This window comes from Antechinus flavipes, chromosome 2 (genome assembly GCF_016432865.1).
Source record: "Antechinus flavipes isolate AdamAnt ecotype Samford, QLD, Australia chromosome 2, AdamAnt_v2, whole genome shotgun sequence".
NCBI classification, from domain to species: domain Eukaryota; kingdom Metazoa; phylum Chordata; class Mammalia; order Dasyuromorphia; family Dasyuridae; genus Antechinus; species Antechinus flavipes.
In genome coordinates this window covers 356,692,896-356,705,376 of record NC_067399.1, presented here as the reverse complement: position 1 = coordinate 356,705,376, position 12,481 = coordinate 356,692,896, and the positions used below count along the sequence as shown (strand labels likewise).

The following is a 12,481-nucleotide window of genomic DNA, read 5'->3' as shown; positions in this document are numbered from 1 at the left end:
TAAGATGTCAATGTACATTAGTCTCAAACTAAATTATTTTCAATTCTTTTATTAATAGCTTAAAGACCTGAATGTTAAGAGCCAGAAGGACCCTGAAGATTATCTATTCTAGCCTCCTCATTTACAGATGAGAAAAACCAAGATATGACATTTTCAAGTGCATACATTAAACTAGTTGCAGAACTGAGACCACAACTCAAGCATCTGGATTAACAGAACATTTTAAGTTCTGAACTTAACACTAAATAAAGTATTTCAATAAATGTAGTGGAAGAGAAAAAGAAAATTGAACATTAAAGTAATATTTATTGTATGGAACTTGATTTTCCCTTTAAGTAAAATATATATTCAACATGTAACTTTCAAAGCTATTTAGCTTGTTCCAGTATTCTTTTCACAAAAGAATACTAAAGATACTCTACTTAAGTCTTTTTCAAAAATGTTATCTGTTGGGATGGCTAAGCACAGTGTGGATAGAGTACCAGCCCTGAAGTCAGGAGGACCAGAGTTCAAATTTGACCTAGCTGTGTGACCCTGGGCAAGTCACTTAACCCCAACTACCTCAGCAAAAAAGAAAAATAAATATATCTGTACTATTTCAGCACTGGTTTTTATAAGACAGATCTTCAAATAATTCATTTTTTTTTGTTTTACATATGCATAAAAGATAAGTTTTTTAAGCACTTCTTTTCTAAAATTTTAAAGAATATTCTGGAACTTTAATAATTCTTTCATTATAATCGTTAAAACTATTTGCCAGCCAAAATTACTCTCTTAAAACTTCAATAGGGTCTACTATGCTTTTTTATGGGACAAAACACACTTCTTTCGTCTAATGCATGAAGGAAGATTATAGTAATTTTAACATTCCTGAATTCCTTGAAAATCTTTATGGCACTATAACGTCCTTAATTGCTCAAATAATCTTATATCAAGTTAAATTCTGTGCTCAAGATGACAGAAGTGAAAACTGCCTAGCACTCATCAGTTTATCTTAAATCTAAATATTTATAAAACAATCCATTTCATATTTTATTTATGTATAATTGTGAAGAGTTTTCTTCAAACTACATTGGTGAACTATGTGAATAGTTCGCTTCGCTGACAACTAAAACTTGGCCTCATTTATACATGCAGTAAATTTTTATGGATCAACAACTTTAATAGTGTCATTTGAAATTTTTTTTTAATTTTATAGTAATTTTTTATTGACAGAACCCATGTCAGGGTAATTTTTTTACAACATTATCCCTTGCACTCACTTCTGTTCTGATTTTTCCCCTCCCTCCCTTCACCCCCACCCCTAGATGGCAAGCAGTCCTATATATGTTAAATATGTTGCAGTATATCCTAGATACAATTTATGCATGCAGAACTGAACAGTTCTCTTATTGCACAGGGAGAATTGGATTCAGAAGGTAAAAATAATCCGGGAAGAAAAACAAAAATGCAAATAATTTACATTCATTTTCCAGTGTTCTTTCTTTGGGTATAGCTGCTTTTGTCCATCATTGATCAATTGAAACTGAGTTAGGTCTCTTTGTCAAAGAAATCCACTTCCATCAGAATCTTCATACAGTATCATTGTCTCTCCAAGCCTCTCTGTATTCATCCTGCTGGTCATTTTTTACAGAACAATAATATTCCATAACATTCATATACCACAATTTACCCAACCATTCCAGTTTCTAGCCACTACAAACAGGGCAGGCACAAACATTTTGGCACACACAGGTCCCTTTCCCTTCTTTAGTATTTCTTTGGGATATAAGCCTAGAAGTAACACTGCTGGATCAAAGGGTATGCACAGTTTGATAACTTTTTGGGCATAATTCCAGATTGCTCTCCAGAATGGTTAGATTCGTTTACAACTCCACCAACAATGCATCAGTGTCCCAGTTTTCCCGCATCCCCTCCAACATTCATCATTATTTTTTCCTGTCATCTTAGCCAATTGTGTCATTTGAAATTGTAATTATCATACAAAGAAATGTTAAACACTTTTTTTAAAATAGTGTTTTATTGAAAGAACATACACATGGGTAATTTATCAACAACTTTTCCCTTCCCTTCCTCCCCTCCTTCCCCTAAATGGCAGGCAGTCTTATACTTGTTAAATTGTTAAACACGTTCATATGAATTTTTTTAAAGATATTTATCCTTCTTCCCCCAATATCTTTTTTTCTTTTTTTCTTTTTTTTTTGCTGAGGCAATTGGGGTTAAGTGACTTGCCCAGGGTCACACACCTAGGAAGTGTTAAGTGTCTGAGGCCAGATTTGAACTCAGGTCCTCCTGACTTCAAGGCTGGTAGTCTATCCATTGCACCACCTAGCTGTCCCATTCTTGCCCCTTGTGGACTAATATAGTCCACAAAATATAAATATAGCCCCTATAATACCTGTTTTATATAACGATAATCCAATTTCCTGAGCACTAAAGAAAAAAGACAAAAGTACAGCAATAACTTCTTTTTTTTTAATTAAAAAAAATTCAGCACTGGGAAATGAATGTAAACTGTTTGCATTTTTGTTTTTCTTCCTGGGTTATTTTTACCTTCTAAATCCAATTCTTCCTGTGCAACAAGAGAACTGTTCGGTTCTGCACACATATATTGTATCTAGGATATACTGTGACATATTTAACATGCATAGGACTGCTTGCCATTTTTTTTTGCAGCCATTCCTCAATGGCTCCTCCCTGGTGGAGGGAAGGAGAGGAAAAGTCAGAATAGAAGTGAGTACAAGGGATAATGTTGTAAAATATAACCAGGAATGGGTTCTGTCGATAAAAAGTTATAATTATGGGGAAAAAAATTCAAAATATTGTCACTAACTCAAGATAAGCAAGTTAAAATAGAATGTGTCTGAAGAAAAACAGCAAGGAATAGGCATTTGAAGAAAGGGTTACTTCCCAAAGGCTGACTTCACTTAAGTGACAGAACATCACTCTTAGAAATAAGTTTAATAAAGTGATTTACACACATTTTGACATCACAATTCAACTAATTAAATTTCATTAAACAGCAATAGCCTTAAGCAGCACATCTGCATATCCCTAACAGTTTAAAAAAAAAAACAAAAGGACTCAAATTCTATTCTCCAGAGGAAATAAGTGCCTTCAAAGCAAGAAAGGAAGAACAGAGGGACTCAGATGGCACAGTCCAGAGACCTCACTCAAACTTCTCCAGTCTTACTGTGGAGGCCTCAGATAGGCCAGATGTTTCTTCTTTCTTTCTTTTATTTGTTTGGAAAGTTCACTAACTGTCCACATATCCTGTTCTCAAAGACTGTCTTTTATTCTTTAAGGGTTTTCTTTCCTAGTGCTTCAGTTTCCTATCATTGTGGCCTCCTTCACTACATTTATTTACATTGTACTTTATAGCGAATAAATCAAAATAGCTATACTACTATTTCTTAACTACCAGTTTGAAAAACTCATAACCACTTTCTACATTTGTAGGTTTTTTCTCCTTTCTATGCCTTTTTTCCATAATATGTTATATAACCTTTTTGTGCCTTTATTATATGGAGGGCCGTTTTGTACTGTCCTTGATGCAAGAGTAACTTATAACCACTCAAAAATTTTTTGTAATCTTTCTACATGAACTTAGTTTCTACCATGATTCAACAAAATGGATAACTGCCTAAACTACTTCTTTAACTCTATATTACTTCAAGATCTGTAGAATATCAAATGAAAACATTGTACACAGTAACGAGATTGTGTGATATAAATTGTGATGGATCTGGCTCTTCACAATAACACAAGGAAATTCCAATAGTCTTGGGATGGAAAATGCCACTCGCATTAGAGAGAGTACTATGGAGACTGAATATGGATTGAAGCATAATATTTTCATTTATTTTTGTCTTTTTTCCCCCTTTTGCTCTGATTTTTCTTGCACAACATGAAAAACATGGAAATATGTTTAAAAGAACTACATATATTTAACCTATATTAGATTAGTTGCTATGTTGGGGAAGGAAGGATAAGAGAAGAAGAGAGGGAAAAGAATCTGGAACACAAAGTCTTACAAAAATGAATGTTGAAAACTATCTTTACATGTATTTGGAAAAATAAAATTATAATTGAAAAAAATTTTTAAAAGATGTTTGCGAGAGGGGGGGAAGTAGAGTCAACAAGTTGGAGGAAATTTTTTCCACAAGTTCAGCTAAGAAACAGAAAGAAGATATAGGGTGATGGCTTGAACATAAAGTGTTTTTCTTCATGTGTGTGTGTGTTTTTTTAATGGGATTATTGAACATCTTTGAAAAGAAAACATTTATAGGAGGATTCTTAGAAGATGGAGAAAGAGGCCGGTAAATTTCAAGCTCTCTCTGTGTGTTCCCCCCACAAATAAAATGTGCTCCTCAAAGTGAACACAGACTAGTGAAAAATCAAGAAGACTTGGAACAGAACAGAGATCCTCCTGATATAACCCAAGATGATCTGAAGACAGACCTGAAGCTGGGGCTTAACCTGTCTGAAGTGCAAATGCCTCTTAGCTAGGTCCACAGAAATATCAAGTGGAGACTCCTTGGGCTGGCTGGGTGTGGCTGGAACTTCAGCACGAACCACAGAGACTTTCACCTCCTGGACTGTTTGTCCAGTCAGGTTTTGAGTCTGAGAGTAAGCCTCTACTGACTGGTACTGCCAAGACCTTGCTGTGCTGCTGAGATCTACCTGGGCAAGAAAGAACAAGCACCTGATGAGTATAGAAGCAGCAGGGCAGGGATTGCTGCTGGCAGTGGGCACTTGCATGAAGGTGGAGCTCTTGGTTTGGAGTTCATGATCAGAATGGAGAGCTGAAGAGAAGTTTGAGACACCATTCCCCTGAAGAGAAAGGGAAACTGTTCCCTTTACTGAAGCTGTGTTCCTGTTAAGATTCTTTTTATTGTGTCCCCTTTTCTGATCTCAGAGATCAGGATCTCCCAAGCTCCAAGGAGTCTAGAAAAGACCCATCTTCCCATGATGAGAGAAGCAATACTATTCAAGGGCAAATCAACTCCCATAGATCTTTTTGAAATTCTAAATTCTCATTCAATTGAGAAATTCAGGTCTGATCAGCTCAGGTTATCCCAGCCCCCCACCAGGATACCCTTCAGCTCAGCTCCTTGCAGAAGGCCCAAGCAATTTGTTAAGATCCTGCCCGCTAATTCTCAGTGTAAAATTCCATTTCCCAATAGGACTCTGCCACTATAGAAGTCAGTCTTAGCAAACTGGTTTCTATCCAACAAAAACTTTCATTTTGCAATTAATAATTTGGGAATAAGGGCCAATTAAAAGGGAATTTTAAACAAATCTCCTATTGCCACTAACCTCATCCCACCAGGAATTCAGGAGATTCAAACCTCATCACACCCATCCCACAACTAGAGGGCTTATCCTAATACCTTTAATTAAAAAATAAATGAACTGGCAAAAAATAAAGAACCCCACCATTGAACATATTATAAGGACAGGAAGGACGAGAGTTCATCTTCAGAGGAGGACACTTTAGTGAAAAAAAGGTTTCTTCCCCAAAGAGAAATGGCTCCCCACCCAGAGAGAATTTATACAAGAAATCAAAAAAGAATTTAAAAACCAAATGAGAGAAATTGAGGAAAAACTAAAAAATAAAATAAAAATAAATAAAATCAAAGAAAAACAAGAAAATTATATAAAAAAAAAAGTTAACCAACTAGGAAAAGGAGATAGAGACTCAAGATGAAAATAATTATTTGAAAATTATGGGCAAGGGGAAGCCAGTGAAGCTATGAGAGACCAAGAAAAGTAAAACAGATTATTAAGAATGAGAAAATAGAAAAGAATGTGAAACATAAGAAAAAAGATAGATCTGGAAAACAAATTAAAAAGAGAAAATATAAGGATAACTGGACTGTCAAAAAGTTATGAGTGAAGCAAGGACCCTGAAACTCTGAAAACCCTTGAAGGAGAAAATCTCCTTCAACTCTGCCTCAGTGAGGGACTCTGCCCCAAGGACAGTTTCATCCTTGTTATCTGGGTGGGGTGGGCTCAGTCCTGAAACTCACTGAATTCAATTCAAACTCTAGTTCAAGCTGAAACCCAGTGAGGAGCCAACTTGGGACTCCACCCACAGGCCCCTTTCAGCTAAATCTCTCATTATATAAAAAGAGCCTAACTAAAACCCTCTCTTTGCAGAGGTTCCAAACATGCCAGCTCTATGCTTGGCATGCTAAGGGCCTCTGTCCATTGGAATACTCTTTCCAGTGCCACCTTCTCTTAACTCTCACCTATTTCCCTAACCAGACTTTATGCCTCTCTGTCAGCATTTTCTAACCTTACTTCCAATCCTCATAATAAACCCTTTTATCAATCTGGGTTTTTGAGTCTGTAAATTCAGAGAACCTCTGCACTGCCAAAAGGGAGTCCCCAAAACTCCCTATTCCTTGTGCCAAATCCCAAGGGGTTGCATGTTAGGATTCTTACAAGGTGCTAAGACAGTGGAATTGATACAGACAATAATTACCTAATTTAGCATGGTTCAGTATGATTGATCTGATCCTACAAGGAGATGTTATGGGCCAGAACTTGAAACAAGGTACTAAGTGGAATTGAGGAGACAGTGGTTAAATCTGGTTTAGCATTGATTTAATCCTACAACAAATAATGGTTTCTGAGTGATATAATGATTGGTATATACTCAGTGTGGGATATATAAAGAGGAAGTCTCAGGGCAAGGAGAGAGAAGCCCACTAAAGGACTAGCCTACTAAAATAGAAGCCCACTAAAAGGTCTCAGAGGGTGAGACAGATTCATTCCATCTTCCACCTTTGTGCTGGCTGGAGCCTGAAGCAGAAACCTTTGGACATGGGGAGATCCAGAAGCCAGGATTCAGTCGAGGAGATTCACAAGTCAGAGAAGGCAGCTTAAGCTCTCCACTGAACTGAAACTAAGGATTGCCTCCAGAAACTCCCCAAGAAAACTGCTCCAGAGAACATTATATTTTAGAGAAGAATATTACAGTTGTAGGGGAGCCAAACCTCTCCATTTGGTTCCCTGAACCCTGAACCTGCCACTAGACCTTATCATTTAACTCCCTGACCACCAGAAACCGTAATTTCATTTTGGTTCCCTAAATCTAAACCTCATCATGAGAGGAACCTTGAAACAATAATCCAGGAAATAATCCAAGACAATTGTCCTGGAGTGATAGAACATGAGGGTAAAGTAGAAATAGAAAAAAAATCCACTGATCACCACCTTAAAGAGAACTTTTGTGGAAAACACATAGGAATGTTATTGTCAGATTATAAAAACGCTCAGATCATAGAGAAAATTTTACAAGAAATAAGAAATTTTGCAAGAAAAAAAGATTCAAATATGCTGGAGCTACAATTAGAATTGTACAAAATTTATCAGCAACTGCTGATAACAAAAGACTGCAGGTCCTGGAGTCATATCTACCAAAAATCAAAACGTTTGAGCCTGCGGCCAAAAATATCATACCCAGCAAAAGTATCTATAATTCTGATTGAGAAAAAATGGACCTTCAATGAACTTGCAGATTTTCAGGAATTTCTATCAACCAAACCCGCATTTAATAGAAAATTTAACATATAAAAGCCAATATCAAAGATCAATTTTAAGGAACCCAACATGGATAAACTATTTAAACATGGACATACTGTTTATTTTTTTACATGAGAAATGTATACTTTATGTTTAAGATTCACATCAACAACAGAGTAGCTGTAAAGAAAGATAGATGGGCAGAATTAGGTAAAAATAATTATCATGTTATACAAATGAGGTGCAGAAGAATAGACACAGAGGAATTAGAGGGAGGAGGTGGTCTCATAGTTCTGAAAACCTACTCACATTGGGAATGGATTCAATAGGCAGCAATACATATATACCATGAAGGATATAGCACCCTCCAAAATCTATAAAGAAAAAAGCAGGGGAGGGATGGGGAAGCAAAGGGTGAGGGAAAAAAGACAAAGGAGGGATCCTTGGGTAGGGAGAGGTTAAGTAATAGTAAAGCAAGTTATGAAGCAGAATTTAATTAAGCAGTAGGGATAAGAAAGCCATGTATATGTGTGTGTGTGTGTGTGTGTGTGTGTGTGTGTGTGTGTGTGTGTGGTTTATGTGTATATCTACACACACACACACACACACACACATATATCTTCTGAACTGCAGCTTGCTTGAGAATTGGGTGGGGGGGGATTAAAAGAGAAAAAAGAGTAAAGTAAATAAGACGTACAGCAGAGAACCAAAGAGAAAAGTAAAGAAAAAAATGGACATTCATGAATATAATTTCTTTTAATAATACATATACTTTATTGATCTGGTAATATGTTATGTATTTTGAATCCTCCCTGATATTTTGCTAGTCACATGACAATGTTCTTTTTTGTATTGTATTTCTTTTCTGTTTTTCTTTTTTCTTACTCTCTTTTTTCAAATAAATTTAAAAAGACAAAACAAATTTTAAAAAAGAAAGAATATAGATGGGAAGGTTGATCAAATGGAAAAGGAGGAAAAAGAGGTACAAAAGCTCAGTGGAGAAAATAATTCCTAAAAAAAATTAGAATTAGGCTAATGAAAGCTAATAATTCCATTAGACATCAAGAAGCAATAAAAACAAAGTTAAAAGCATTTTAAAAATCAAAAGAAAAAATAGAAGAAAATGTGAAATAGCTCACTGGAAAAACAACTGACTTAGAAAACAGATCCAATAGAGATAACTTGAAGATTATTGGACTACCTGGAAGTAGTATCAAGTGCTACACATCATCTTTCAAGAAATGAACAAAGAAAATTGCCTTGATAATCTAGAACAAAAGGGTAAAATAGAAATTGAAAGAATTCACTAATCATCTCCTGGAAGAGATCCCTATATTATAAGTACCAGGAATATTACAGCCAAATTCCATAGCTTCAGGTCAAGGAGACTTGCAAGCAGCCAAAAAAATTTCAAATATTATGAAGTCACCAGCAAAAATAACCAAGATTTAGCATCTTCCACATTAAAGTATAAAAAGGCTCAGAATATGATATTCTACAGAGCAAAGGAGAATCACCTACCCAATGAAACTGAATATAAACATTCCATGAAAAAAAAGTACATTAAATAAAATAGAACTTTCAAAGCATTCCTAAAGAAAAGGCCAAAAATGAACAGAAAACATGATTTTCAAATACAAATTTTAAGAAAAGCATAGAAAGGCAAATAAGAAAAACATAAGGGATTCAAAAAGTTTAAACTTTATACTTATAAATGGGAAGATGATAATTGTAACTTTTCAGAATTTTATCATTAGTAAAGCAGTCAGAAGGAGTATTCATAGACAGAAGGCTTACATGTGAGTTGACTATGAAAGGATGATATCAAAAGAAAAAATTAAGGGGTAAGAAACTGGAGGAGGGAGGAAAGAGGTTATCTCACATTAAAGAGGCATGAAAAAACTTTTAGAGTAGAGGGGAAAATGGAGAGATGATGGATAACACTTGAACTTTACTCTCATCAGAATTAGAGGGAAGATTATGGGAAGATAGTTTCAAGCACTCCAGATTTCCCCCATGAACTAAACAAAAATGCATCTCAATATACTATAACATATTTAACATGTATAAGAATGCTTGCCATCTAGGGGAGGGGGTGGAGGGAGGGAAGGGAAAAAGTCGGAACAGAAGTGAGTACAAGGGATAATGCTGTAAAAAAATTACCCAGGCATATGTTCTGTCGATAAAAAGTTTTAATAATAATAATAATAAATCCTAAAAAACCAAACAAAAAAAAAAGTACCTCAGGGCTAATTCAGAGTATAAAAAACAAACAAGATTTGGGACAGAACAGAAATCCTCCTGGGACAACCAGAGAAGCCCCCCAAGCCTCCATAGATGGAGGACTAACTAGTATGAAGTGTAAACATCTTCAGGCTAGCTGTGTTGAAACAGCAAAGAAGGAAATCAAGGCCCCACTAGGATAGCCTCAACTCCAAACACAAGAATTTTCAACTCCCAGACAATGTATGGGAAGTCTAGGAAGATTGAGGAAAACTTCTGGGGATAAGGAATGCCAAGTTTAGCTGTGCTCCTGAGACACATACCTGGGCAAGAGGAAATCAATATAGTGAGTGCAGAAGCAGTGAGGCATGATAACTGCTGGCTGCAGACACTTATAGGAGGGTTGGGGTTTTTGGTTTTGGCTTCCAGGTCAGAGGGAAGAATTCAAGGAAGACCTCAAGACAGAGGCACTCTCCCAAACTCAGAACAAGGCATGATTAAATTCAATCTAACCATAGAAAGTTATGGTGGGAACAGGGAAGACTGGAGTTTACCGAAGTAAAAAAAAAAAAAAAGCTTCCCCTATCCCAAATAATAATGTTAAATGGCTACCTGATCAAAAAGAATTTACAGAACAATTCAAAAAACAAGGCTTTGAAAATCAAAACAAAACAAAACAACAACAACAACACAATCCCCAACCCCCGCTCCCCCCCAAAAAAAAAAAAAACCCTAGAAGATTATGAAAAGAAAGTCAATCAACTAGAAAAGGAGATCCAAAATTGTAAAGAAGAAAATGACACTGGGGCAGTTAGGTGGTGCAGTGGAGAGAGCACCAACCCTGAAGTCAGGAGGACTTGAGTTCAAATGTGATCTCAGCACTTAACACTTTTTAGCTGTGTGACCCTGGGCATGTCACTTAACCAAATTGCCTCAGGGGAAGGGGGGGAACTACTTTGAAAATTAGAACTTGCTGGGGGGAGAGGGAGAGAAAGTGGAGCCAAGATGGCAGAGTAAAGGCAGGGATTCACCACATTGTCTCCTCTAAATTCCTTTAAATAATGACCCTAAACAAATTTTAGAGCATCAGGACACACAAAAAGCTGGTGGGGAACATTTTCCAGCCAAAAATAACTTAGAAGGTCAGTAGAAAAGGTCTGAGGCATTAGGGTGGGAGTCCAGCAGGCTGTCCCAGCCCAGGCCATTGCCAGGATAATCCCAACCTCAGTCCCAAGCCCTGCCAGGCACAGCAAAGAAGTCATTTGAGTCTTTGAATCAAAGCAGTATTGGTGGTTTCTAGATCTCTCAGTCCAAAGACAACAAAAACAGCTTAAAAGGTCAGCAGGAAAGGTTTATCTATTTACACGGAAGGATTATACTTGTAACTCATAAAAACTTTTTCATTATTATGGCAGCTAAAAAGTTAGAAGGAGTATAAATAGAGGGAACAGGTGTGAATTGAATATGAAGGGATACAAAGAGATACTAAAGAAAGGAAAGGGACCTGTATGTGCCAAAATGTTTGTGGCAGCCCTGTTCGTAGTGGCTAGAAGCTGGAAAATGAAAGGATGTCCATCAATCGGAGAATGGTTGAATAAATTGTGGTATATGAACATTATGGAATATTATTGTTCTGTAAGGAATGACCAGCAGGATGAATACAGAGAGGACTGGCGAGACTTGCATGAACTGATGCTGAGTGAAATGAGCAGAACCAGGAGATCATTAGATACCTCAACAATGATACTGTTTGAGGATGTATTCTGATGGAAGTGGACCTCTTTGATAAAGAGAGCCTTAATTGATCAAAGATGGACAGAAGCAGCTACACCCAGAGAAAGAACACTGGGAAATGAATATAAACTGCTTGCATTTTTGTTTTTCCTCCCGGGTTATTTATACCTTCTGAATTCAATTCTTCCTGTGCAACAAGAAAACTGTTTGGTTCTGCACACATATATTGTATCTAGGATATACTGCAACCCATTCAACATGTAAAGGACTCTTGCCATCTGGGGGAAGAGGTGGAGGGAGGGAGGGGAAAAATAGGAACAGAAATGAATGCAAGGGATAATGCTGTAAAAAAATTACCCTGGCATGTGTTCTATCAATAAAAATTTATTTAAAAAAAAAAAAGAATATGAAGGGATAATATCTAAAAAAAAAAAAATTGAAGGAATGAGAGAAGAAAGTACCGGGAGAATGATAAAAGGAGAGGTAGAATGGAATATATTATCTGCCATAAGAGAGGCAAGAAGTTTTCACAGTGGATGGCAAGAGGGAGAAGAGAGGAAGAGTGAGTGAACCTTACTTTCATCAAAATTAGTTCTAAGAGGAAATAATATATACACTCAATATGGGTCTAGAATTTTCTTTTACCTGGAATTAGGAGGGGAAGGGGATATAGGAAGAGGAGAGAGTGATAGAAGAAAGGATACATTGGAAGAGGGGTTGGTCAGTAGCAAAATACTTTTGAGAAGGGTGTGGGCAAAAGGAGAGAGAGAGAATAGAATAAATGGAGGAAATTCAGTTAGCAATGGTAATTGGGAAAAGAATTTTGAAACAAATTTCGGTGATGAAGGCCTCATTTCTCAAGTGTATAGGGGACTGAGTCAAATGTAAAAAAAAAAAAAAAAAAAGAGCATTTTTTAATTGATAAATGATTAAAGCATATAAAGCATATAAAACCATGCATATCCTTTGATCTAACAAAGAATCATTTGAT

At 36.3% G+C, this 12,481-nt stretch overlaps 1 protein-coding gene across 1 annotated transcript in view; it reads right to left on the bottom strand.

The window, feature by feature from the left end:
* Nucleotides 1-12,481, bottom strand: part of BRF1 (BRF1 RNA polymerase III transcription initiation factor subunit) — a 160,060-nt gene that overhangs the window by 53,068 nt on the left and 94,511 nt on the right. The gene's annotated exons all lie outside the window — the stretch shown is intronic.